Source organism: Salvia miltiorrhiza, chromosome 3, assembly GCF_028751815.1.
Source record: "Salvia miltiorrhiza cultivar Shanhuang (shh) chromosome 3, IMPLAD_Smil_shh, whole genome shotgun sequence".
Classification (NCBI taxonomy): domain Eukaryota; kingdom Viridiplantae; phylum Streptophyta; class Magnoliopsida; order Lamiales; family Lamiaceae; genus Salvia; species Salvia miltiorrhiza.
Genome location: NC_080389.1, coordinates 17,957,103 through 17,969,205, shown reverse-complemented (window position 1 = coordinate 17,969,205; position 12,103 = coordinate 17,957,103). Strand labels below are relative to the sequence as shown.

Here is a 12,103-nt window from a genome sequence, read left to right as displayed (position 1 = left end):
ATAACAGTTCGAACGAAATTGCTGAAATACGCTGAATAAAAAACCTTGATTCTCCATAAAATGTTCTGCAAAAAATCAAAATTTTCTTCAATGGTGGACTGGTTTTTGAAATGATGAAGATGAAAAAAAATGCAGCTAATACGTTTCTAAATTGTAACAAACATATCTTAATAATGATTAGCCATAAATAAAAGATTTGATATGATTCATAAAGAGTTAAAAACGGAAGTGTACATTATTAATTTACATTCTTAGCCTTAAAGGATTTAAATGGACGAAAATTAAATAATAATTTCAGCCAAATCAGGACCGCATGATTTTATTGATTTAACGCTTTGGATTTGGTCTTCGTTCTCTGTATAGGGGAGTGGTCTCCATTGAACTCTCCCCTATATATATATATATATATATATATGAGGCTATGGTGATTTTGTCAGCACTGTAATGCCATATTCGGCGAAATATGCCATTTGTCGATTTTTTTATTTATTCCTATATTTTATAATTTGTATTATTTATACATTTAAATTTACTATCATATTTTATAAATCCAATAACAAAATTCTAAAATATTATTTAGTTTCTTCAGTATTAAAATTTATCTTGATCAAAATATTTATCTATACGCTTTATCAATAAAATCTCAAAATTTAAATGCCAATACAAATTATCATACAATGTATGAATTTTATGTTTAAAAAATATTTTTAAATTAGATTTTAACATTTTAATTTCCCGATTGGACTCGAGGCTTACCTAATATAGTAATCATTGTTGGCGACCTATTTTTTTTTTTTTTAAATAGCATTGCTTAAAGTGCATAAATACAAACTCTAAAATGAATCAAAATTTATAGTTGAATGATGAATATTTGCCTTTTCTTTTTGAGTTCTAAATAATGAATAATTATACTTAAAATAAATAAGAATCTTTTCAAAATTAAAATCCGTTCACTAGTTAGAAGTTCCTATTTCCACGGAAGCAACAAACAATAATAGCATCGCAACGAAGTTAGCGGAAACATATATAACAGAAAAAGAAAATTAAAGACAAAAGAGGAGAAAACCAAAGACCCCGAGAGATTTCAACGACAAACAACGTTGGAATCCTCAAACAAACACTCATTCGTTCAGGTGATCATCCCCAACAAAAATTCGAAAAATAAAAAATTAAAAAGAAGAAACACCTTCATTTTCCATTGTAGTATCAAGGTTTTTGAAAGAAACGCCTTCATTTTTCCATTTGTTTTTGTTGCATCTAATCTATTTCCTTTCCTCCATCATCTCCAGCTCAGGCTATACCGAATCTGGTTTCTGCTGAATTTTGAAGGGTTCGTAACGAACCCTAACGAAATTCAGCAGATGCGACTCAACACTAATCATCTTCTCGTGTAACAGGTCATTTTCCCATTGTCTTTTTATGTATGTAATCATTGAATGAACTAATAAATACTCATTCTACGATTATTATTATTAATAATATATATATATATGTATGTTTTTGTAAATACTACTTAAGATAAAAAGGATAAATAATAGCCATCTTTACAATTTTTTACCGTGATTGTTAGGGCCGCATCCTAAGATTTCGAGGGCTCCATAAGAAATGAAACTTAAAAATCTTATCGCTTCAAGATCAAGTTTCTCTAACACCTTATTTTCAATGCATAATTTTTTTTAATTTAATTAACCTTTCTTAAGCCGCAGTCCCTTATAGAGCATAATAAGCGAGAAAGAGAGTAAAATGTGAGATGAGAAACCAAAAAACATAAGAGGCGAGAACAATACAGTTAGATTATTTTTGATGATCGATTCAACATTAATATATTATGGAGTAATGTTCTTTTTTTTTTAATCATTAATACAAAATATGTTATAGCTAGTGAATTTATTTCTAAAATTTGGGCCCCTCAACTTTGGGGGCCTAGGCCTTTGCCCACACTTGCTATATAGAAGCATCGGCTCTGGTAGTGTGCGTGTGTTGGTCAAACGGTAAGGGGTTAATGTCTAAGGCCAAAAGTCTTGGGTTCGAGTCCCCTGTGGCGCAGCCTTTAAAATTTCTTTATTTAATATTGTTAATTTATCAGAAAAAAAAGGATCGACTCTGGTGATTATTATAATAATCCACAACCACGAAGCTCCTAAGTCGTGAATTGATCATATTTTACCCATAATTCACAATCAAAGTACTTCTTAGGCATGAATTTACTTTATTTTAACAACAATTGATAACAAGAAAGCTTCTTATTTATCTGATAGAAGGCTTGTGATGCTTATCAGAATATGAAAATGGTATGATATTGCAGGTGAGTGTATTGGTGAGTTAGGAGAAGCTTATCATTGAAGAAAGAGTGATGGATCAATTGAGGCAAGTGGGCGAGGTGGTGGGCAGCGTGAAGGCTCTGATGGTACTAAAACACGACATCTCCATCAACCAACGCCAATGCTGCCTGCTTGCAGACATGATGCAGCTGGCCTTCGCCACCATCTCCGAGGAGATGCGCCACAGCCTGAGGCTCGACGAGAAGAGCACCAAGTGGAAGGCTCTGGAGCTCCCCATGAAGGAGCTCCACCGCGTCTTCAAGGACGCCGACTGCTACATCCGCTACTGCATCGACATCAAGGACTGGTGGGGGAAGGCCATCAGCCTCCACACCCCGGGAGTGCGTGGAGCTCCACGTCCACAACCTGCTGTCCTGCTTCACCGTGGTGATCGAGGCCATTGAGACGGCCGCCGAGATCTCTGGGATCGACGAGGAGGAGAAGCAGAAGAAGAGAGTCGCCCTCCTGCACAAGTATGATCAGGAATTGTGATGATCCTAAAATTTTCCTCTGGAAATTTGGCAGGCAGTTTCTGGTCCCCGCGGAGGTCTGCGGCCCGCCTAGAGACCGCGTGGAAAGGAGGACCGGTGGCTTGCTGCTGGAGAGAGTCGGGAAGAGGAAGGCTAATGCATCTAAGAGTGAGCAGAGGCTGGCTGAGCTGCTGCTGAGGAAACTCAATGATGTGGAGATTTCAAAGATGGTGATGCCTAGCAGCATTTTAACAGAACTCAGGATTACCAATTGAAGCGTCGTTTGGGGTCCGGGTACCCCAACGGGCCGAGCCATCTCAAGGAGATCCATTGGCTCGGGGAGAGCTTCGCGTTGAGGACATTCATCGGAGACGTTACCCCCGTTGCTCCCGGAGATCTCCTCCGTCCTCTCCCTCTCGCACCCCAACGTGTTGGGGGTACCTATGCGCGTTTTATGATGAGGTGAGGAAGGAGGGATACATTGTGACGGAGCTGATGAGCAAGGATCTCGCCTCCTACATAAAGAGCACGCGGGACAGAAAAACCGCGTGCCCTTCACCATCCCCGTGGCCGTGGACATAATGCTCCAGATCGCCAGGGGGATGGAATATCTTCACTCGAAGAGGATGTGTCACGGAGATTTGAATCCGTCCAACATCCTCCTCAAGGCGAGGAATGCCACCACGGGCGGGTTCATGGTGAAGATCACCGGGTTTGGGATAAGTGCAATCCGGAACTGTGCCTCAAGGAGCCCTAGGCCGGTTGCTCCGGATGCGGATATCTGGCAGGCCCCCGAGGTGCTAGCTGAGCTCGGTGGGAAGTGCAATGAGGCCTACTCGGAGAAGGCTGATGTGTATAGCTTCGGGATGCTCTGCTTCGAGCTCTTACGGGGAAGGTCCCGTTCGAGGATGGCCATCTGCAAGGGGAGCAGATGGCCAGGAACATTAGGGCAGGGAGAGGCCTCTGTTCTCCTACCCTGCCCCAAAATACCTAGCTAATCTCACCAAGAAATGCTGGCAAACGAACCCGGCCGTGCGCCCGTGCTTCTCGTCTATATGCAGGATCCTGCGCTACATCAAGAAGATCCTCGTGATCAACCCGGACCACGGCCACCCGGACTCCCCTCCCGCCCCTCGTGGACTACTGCGACATGGAGGCCGCATACCTGAAGAAGTTCTGTCCGGAGGGGAGCGCGCCCGTGACCCAGATCCCTTTCCAGATGTTGGCTTACAAGATCATTGAGAAGGAGAAGACCAATAACAAGAAATGGGACATGGTGGTGACTGAAGGGATGGTGAAACCACCTGCATCAATCTTTGATGAGGAGCAGCTGGCTGCCATGGATGATCTCTTCCTCGTGCCAACTGACCGGAGGTCCGTCTGCTCGGACATCATAGACAGCAAGAACTCGGCTGTTGATGTGGACCTCAGGACGGTCATATCCGAGACGATGCATCGGAAGCTCTTCCACTTGGACTCATTTGTCCCAGAGGTTCCGAGGAAGAGATACACCAAACCAGCTGCTGAAACTGCACAAGTGGACACCAAAACTGACCAGAATCTCTCAACTGAATCACAAGAGAATAGAGATTCCTCTGCAGACAACAGTAACAAAAGATTACCTGAGATTCCAGAGAGGAAGCACTGCAGATTCAGAAGGCAACAGAATCAGCCAGCTCAGAAGATTATGATAAGAAGCAGCCTACATTCATCAAGAAACTAAAAACCATCAAGACCAAACTGACGCCAGGTCAATTTCATAATTTCATTTTTCCACCATTGTTTTTCTTTTTCTATTTCTGATCAAGGGCTGAAATTTGACATGATATGTGCAAGCAGAAACACCAAAATCACCAAAATATGAAGCAACATTGTCTTCACCAGCCAGAGCAAAGAAAGTATCATCACCAGCAGCAGCGGCCTCACCATCACGAGTATTTGGCAAGGCAACGGTGCAGAGCCCAAAGAAGGACGTGAAAAGATCACTACAAAGTGGGGTGAGAAGCAGTAACTCGCCAGCTGCCTCGCCAGCCAGAGAGTCCAAGGCAAAGAACGAGAGCTCAATTTACTCACCGGGGAGAGCAAGGAAATCCTCGCCATCAAGAGGCTACAACGTGTGCCCTTCGCCAATCCATCCATCGACATATCACACATATAGTAATTCTCCAATGTCATCACCCATGAATCCCAACATACGGCCTTCAAGACTTGCTGGTAGGCCGATCTCACTGCCTTCAGATATCAGCCCTCGAACCTCAAACATAGATCATCACATGTTCAGGTAGTGTGTAGACTGTTTTTGCCCTCCACACAATATTGTAGGATCCCATCAGTAATTTTGTCCATCACAAATGAAAACAAATTCAATTTTTGATTTTTTTTTGTTGTTGTTGTTGTTGTTGTTGATTTTTGCTTCACTGGCTTGTGTAACCAAGCCAAAACAGACATCGTTTCTTGATTTCTTGCTGTGTCTTTCATTTAACTATCTTCTTTGTCTAGTTTAAGATGAAGATGATCAACTGACTGTTATGTAATAAAAGCCAAAACACATATAAAATCCATTGCAAATATGAGATACAAAGATCATTGCTTCATACAAAATCTTGCCTCGAAAGCATGCCATAAACAAACATGGAAAAACAACTTTTGAGTATATATTAAAATTTGTAGTCACTTTCTCCTTTTCAAAAAGATTAAAAAAATGTGCTTAACGTAATTGAAAGAAAATATATACTTTTTTCCCAAAAAAATGTAATTGAAAAAGCAAATGCGAACATTTATATAATTTATTAACATATTAATGCATGTATGAAAAAATATACTCCCTCCATCCCACTATAAGTGCTCAAAACTTTTCGACACGAGAATTAAGGAGAAGGTGTAAATTGATTAAAAGTGGTAGGACCTATACCTTTTTTAGGGTTAAATTTTTTCATTTATGGAAATCGGCCACTTATAGTGGGACGACCCAAAATAGAATACAAGATACTTTTGGTGGGACGAAGGGAGTAAATAACAATATTTGAAGCATTAAGAAGATGACAAAAACTTGGGTGAGACTGAGTGTATGGGTGAGACAGGTTGGGGCGGGTTGGATAGAGATGAACAAAATAACCGAAACCGAATAACCGAAACGATTCAAACCAAAATTTTAAAATATGGTTCTGTTTTCCAATTTTTTGATTTGGTTTGATTTTAGCAAAAAATCGAACCGGAAATCAAATGCACACCCCTAAGGTTGCACGCGGGTCACAAGTTGGTTGAAAAATACGAATAATTAAAAGTAAATATGTTGTGATGAAAAGTAATAATCGACATGTTCAAATATAATGTTTGTCAAATGTTACTTGAATAGAACCCGTACATTAAAGATGGTAGGAAAGGAGCGTACCACTAAGCTAGCGCGTGTTGTTTATAAAATTACGGATAATTTTTATCTATACGCTCCTGGTGAGAATCAATCTCATCCATGAGACCGACTAAAAGAAGATTGTTAAAGTAGAAGAATAATATAATAAGGTATAAATTTATAATTTAAAATATTAAATTTTTTTATATCTTATTTGATTTAAATGATACCACCCCTCCCTTAGGTATAAAATTATCCATTTCCTATGAAAAAAGGTGTTGTTCGAAAACATATATATATCATCTGCTTAAATTTTTTTATTACGTCAAAATAATCGAGGTATTTGATGGTAAATTAAGTTTATCCCTTCCTTATACTTATAACACAATAAGCGTAATTATTCAAACAGTCATACAAGCTTAAAAAAGTGGTTACATATTTGACAATATTCAATTACAAAAGGACACAAAAACATAAGAAGGTTGCACAAGCCAACGTCTTAATGAACTTCTTATTATAAATTATTCCTTGCTACAAAAGATTATTAAAATGATAAAATCATTTGAATATTTTGACTGTTACTTTCTGCACATAAACATAAACGTGTATGAGTTTATCATCATTAGTGTTCGGTTATTATGTTCGAAATAAAATGAATACGATGTTTGTCAGTGAACTATAAATTACGATCTAATATTGAATAGATGCCTACTTTTATTTAAGACGTGACATATAATACTTATATTATATAAGAGCAACTCCAGCGCGGTTCGAGCCGTGGGCTAGCAGCCCACTGCTGCTGCCGCATCTAGGAGCTCGAAAGGGGGCTCTTTAATGCGAGCCAGGCTCGAATGCTTTATATAAAGGTGCGTGCACAATACACACTTATTATAGATAAATAAAAAAAATAAATTTTACTCTATTCGTCCACCAAAAATATGTATTTTTTACCATTTCGGTCCGTCCACCAAAAATATGCCAAATTTATTTTTGACAATATACCTCAAACACTTTTTACTATTACACTCACAAATAATGTGCGACCAATATTCCACTCACAACATTCAACAAACACTTAACACAATTCCTAAAGCTCGTGCCAAAGCTATTTAGGCATATTTTTGGTGGACGAAGGGAATATTTTTAAAATTTACAACGGCTATTTTTCAGACATTTTAAAAAGAAAAATTAGCCTTTTGAAACGGCTCTTTCACTTTTCTTTTATTCTAAAATAATTCTATAAATACTCCCTCCATTTCATTCAGTTTTTCCCACACCAAATTCAACTCCTACTCAACATCTTCGAGCGCATATAGCTCGAGAGTCATTCATTCGTGATGAACGAATCTACAAGTCTACAACGGCCTCATTCATTCATTATTTTCAGCGATTTTTTTTTTAAAAAATTAGTTGTTTCAAACTACTCTCACTTTTTTTTGAAAAAAATCTAAAATAATTCTATAAATACTCCCTCCATTTCATTCCTATTTTCCACACCAAATTCAACTCCTACTCCACATTTCCGAGCACATATGGCTCGAGAGTCATTCATTTGTGATAAACGAATCTACAACTGCCGCCAAGAGGATTTAATCAAGCACATTTTAGCATGATTTAGTCTTATCCAGTCGTAGTTCAATCAATTTTTTTTTTTAACTATTGTAATGTTCTTTTTAATTATTATTAGTTTTTTAATTAATGTAATGTTAAAATTTAAATTTAATGTATTTCAATATTCAATATTTATTTTAATCTTGAAATGCATTTATTTTAAAGAAAATGAAAAATTAATTTTATAGAACCAGGTTTAAGAGCCTCATTGTGGAGTAGAGGTTCTTAAGGGGAACCACTTCTATAGAGTATAGAGCTCCAAGGGGGCTCTTGGACGGTGATGCTCTAAACATGTCAATTTTAAATGAATTACTTTATCAAATTTATATTCACAAGTATATTATGATTTTATTTAAATATATCACATTAAGTAATTATTAAATAAATTAATCAGATCTATATTCACCAAGTATTTTAAAAATATTTTAAAGCTCAACTAATATCGTGTCTTAAGAATTTTTAATGTTAGACTATATATATAGCAAACTAATCTATCTTTAATTCGTTGATATTCGACTCGACTTGCCTCATTCACACTCCTATAAATTATGACCCTACGAAACTATTGATAGCCAGCTCCACCAATTCACCATGTCTAATTCCAATTACCATTCTAAAATATTAGGTTCAAGACTGAAAAAATTGTTGCCAATGTGTTGGTGATGGTCACAACTAATTTGGACTAGAGCCTCTCAAAAGAGATCATATAAAAATATGTAGCAGTGCTGAGTTTATTAATTTATTGATATATAAATTAAAAGGAGATATCTTGTATTTGTAACAAACCAACAATAAGAGACAGTATTGGTACACATATATGGTTCCCTCAAAAAACAAATAAACAAAAAGATAATAGTAGTACATAAATGGTGATCATTTTATTCAAGGACAATATTCGAACACAAAATCCTGATTTCGCCTCTCCAACCTCCCCTTCACCCCTTTTGGTTTGGGGATTTGTAAATTCATTTGGATCTGCACCATTTTCTCTCTCATGTTCAGGTAATATTGTTCTTGTCATGCATCTTCTTTTTTGTGTTTCTTGAATTTACTTGGGAATTACCAGAAAACCTTTTACCTCAAATCATGCATGCATGTTCATGCATAATTCTCCTATTTATTTTGTGATATCTGGAATCCATTGCTTTTATTTCAAAGGCAGATTTATTTCACACAAAGTAAATGAGGAATAGGTTTCAGGTGATCCCATTCATGATATTAGGGAGAGGATTAAAGAAGATAAACTAAATTCATGCAAAAGTGATGGTCATAATCAAAGGATGATATTAGGGAGAGGATTAAGAAGATAAACTAAATTCATGCAAAAGTGATGATCATCATCAAAATCATGCATTCATCTTCACAGGGTCATTATTATTAGGACTAGTTGCATCTACATAAACTAACTTTTACCCAATTCTAATTTTTCACACGAACTAAAAATTATGCTCCAAATACACCAACTTTCAATTGTTTTGATTTTTTCACACGGTTGTCTACATGGCTTAAACGCGTACTGAACGACGCAATTGGATGTCTACGTCACTTCAGCTAGTCGCGATGGCACTAATTCAGCGGAAATTGACAACAGTGTGAAAATCAAAACAGTGGAAAGTTTGCGTATTTAGAGACAAGATTTTTAGCTCATGTGGAAAATGAGAATCGAGAGAAAGTTTGTGAATTCAGACACAATTACCCCTTATTATTAATATAGGTTAGATGGCCAAACTGTGATGACACTAACATTATAAACCACGATATAATGCTGCAGATTAATATGGATGTCATTTGATTTAGAGAGAGATAGAGAGAGAAAATGAGATAAAGGGAAGGGGTAAAGGGAGAGGCAGACCTTCTTTAGCATCATCTGAAGCGGAGATGGCAAAGCAACAATGGAAATCCAAGTCCTTTCGCAACCACATCGATCCTGATAAGGAAGAACAGCTCAAACAGAGTCAAAATAGGTAACGCAACGTCACCTTCAACATCGATATTTAGTTCAAACTTAACAATATTACAAAATATAGCTTGCACTTAATTATCTTCGTTGTTCACTTAATAGCCCAAGTCACAATTTTCGTCCAACTTAAGCTGATGTGTGTTCAAGAAACAGGCATAATAACCAATGATATGCCAACGAAAACTCTCATAAGTTGCCCAGAAATTGTGACTCGGGCTATAAAGTGAACAACGCAGATAAATACAGTTTGGACTATAATTTAAGAATAATTATTGATGCAATATGGTGTATGCAGCGGTTGAGGATCAAGTGAGCAACATTCTCAAGATCATGAGTGAAATAAAACACGGAAACAAAGAGAGGAACTTGAGGAAAAAGTCGGAAGCAATCGAACTCATCCAAGACTTCCACCAGCAGTATGAGAAGCTCTACATTCTCTACGAGAATCTGAGAGAGAAGGTAAAGAAGAGCGTCGATGGAGAGGACTCCTCTTCCTCTGCCCCCGACTCGGAAGCAGAATTGGATAATTACTGGAACGGTGGGAACGACGAAGTGAGCAGCGGCAGTTCAAGAATCTCGGAGAGGGAGAACCAAGAATCCGAAACCTCAGACTCGGAAGATTCCTTGACTTGCTCGAGTGAGGTGACTAAGATAATGAACAGCGAGCCGGGGTCTCCCTTCGACATCCTGAGGGACTTCGAGATCCAAAGGGAGAAAGCCGGGAAGACGCACCAGATGCTGGCTGAGATAAGGGATTTGGAGGGACAGCTTGCTGCATTGAGGGTCGAGGTTTCCACCCTCCGTGCAGACAAGACACGGCTGGAAGAGCAAGCACAGGACACAATTTCTGGGCTCGAGGCTCAGATTTTGGAAATGGAAGCCGAGGCTAGAGAGCAAGAGGGCGTTTTTACCTCGTTCAGGAAGCAGTTTGAGGGCGACAAGCAGCTCTACGCGGCTAGGATTACAGAGCTCGAGACTCAAGCTGAAGCGATGCAGCTCGAGCTGAGCAGCTTGAAGCATCAGAAGAGAGAATTGCAGGCCGGATTGTTGGATGAGACGAAGCACTGGTCATCTAAAGTCGAGGGGCTAATGGAACAAGTTGGCTCCCTGCAGCAACAGCTCGAGACTGTATGTAGCCACGAGGAAGAATTGATGCTGGAAATTGAAAAAAAAACAGAAGAAATGTCACGGTACCTGCTGCAGATAGAAGGCCTGAAAAACGAGTTGAGATTGAGCGAGCAGGAGAAGGAAAGCCTGCAAGTTAAGATACATGATTTAGCGTCAGAGGTAGAGTCTTTAAGCAACACCAAGAGCAACTTGGAAGAGAAAATACTCCACGAAGCATCTCAATCGAGTTTAGAGAGAAAGAAGCTAGAGGAAAAAGTGTCCGAACTGCAGAGAACTATTGTTACGAGGGAAAATGAACTCTCGACTGCACAGAACAAGTTGAAATCCTTGGAAGAAGGGTTTGGAAGTCTCACGAGCAAGTTGGAATCTTCAGAAAACGAGAGAAGCCGTTTGCAGCGCCAACTGGACAAGGAGAAAGAGCAAAACAAGTCCCAGTTGGAGAAGATCGCCAGAACAAACTTCCACAACGTGGAAAGGAAGATTGAAGAAATGGCTGTGGAGTTCCGAAAGCAGTTTGAGGACCAGTACAGGATCCTGAGCCGGAGGATTAGGGTTGCGGAGCAGCTGCAAGCCGAGAACAAAGAATGGTACCGGAAGACAAGAGACACATACGAGCAAGACAACCGGGACCTCCAAATGATGACGACCAAAGCAGCTACCGAGCTGAAGAATGTGAAGGTTACAGCAAATGAATTACTCACATTGATAGACTCAAAGACCTTGAGATTCAAGGAATGCACTGCCAGGTTCCAGAATCGGATCATTAAAGCCTCGCGTGGGATCAACTCTGTGAAGCAGTGGGCAGCAACGAAGAACAAGCCATCTCACACATGAAGGGTGATTTAGAATGCTTGCTGGCCCAGCTTGATGACAAGGAAGCTGAGATACTGGCATCCCGGGAGAAGGTGTGGAAGTTAGAGGATAAGGTGACAGAGTTGGAGAAAATCATAGAAGTGAAAGAAGATGAAATGCAAGTACTTACAGAGGAGAAGAGGGAGGCCATAAGGCAGCTATGTATTTGGATAGACTATCACAGAGGCCGGTCGGATTTTTACAAGGATTTGTTGACGCGGGAGAGCATCTTGACTGCTTCCTGGCAAGAAAACATTGTAAGAATTTTGTAACTCAGTAACCACAGCCACAAATTAATTCTTCTTCTTTTGTATTCCTATTCCCTTTAAACCGGGCATCGGAGATTACAGAGGGCAAGCTTCCTCGTGGAACCATCAAACATCGTTCATCTAAACAGCAACGTACAGTTTAG

General features: G+C 39.1%; 2 pseudogenes; both read left to right on the top strand.

Annotated features, from left to right (window-relative positions):
- Positions 1-991: 991 nt before the first annotated feature.
- On the top strand, positions 992-5,169 carry LOC131017957 (mitogen-activated protein kinase 15-like; annotated as a pseudogene).
- A 4,824-nt stretch (positions 5,170-9,993) lies between these two features.
- Positions 9,994-12,008, top strand: LOC131018486 (COP1-interactive protein 1-like; annotated as a pseudogene).
- The last annotated feature ends 95 nt before the right edge of the window (positions 12,009-12,103 follow it).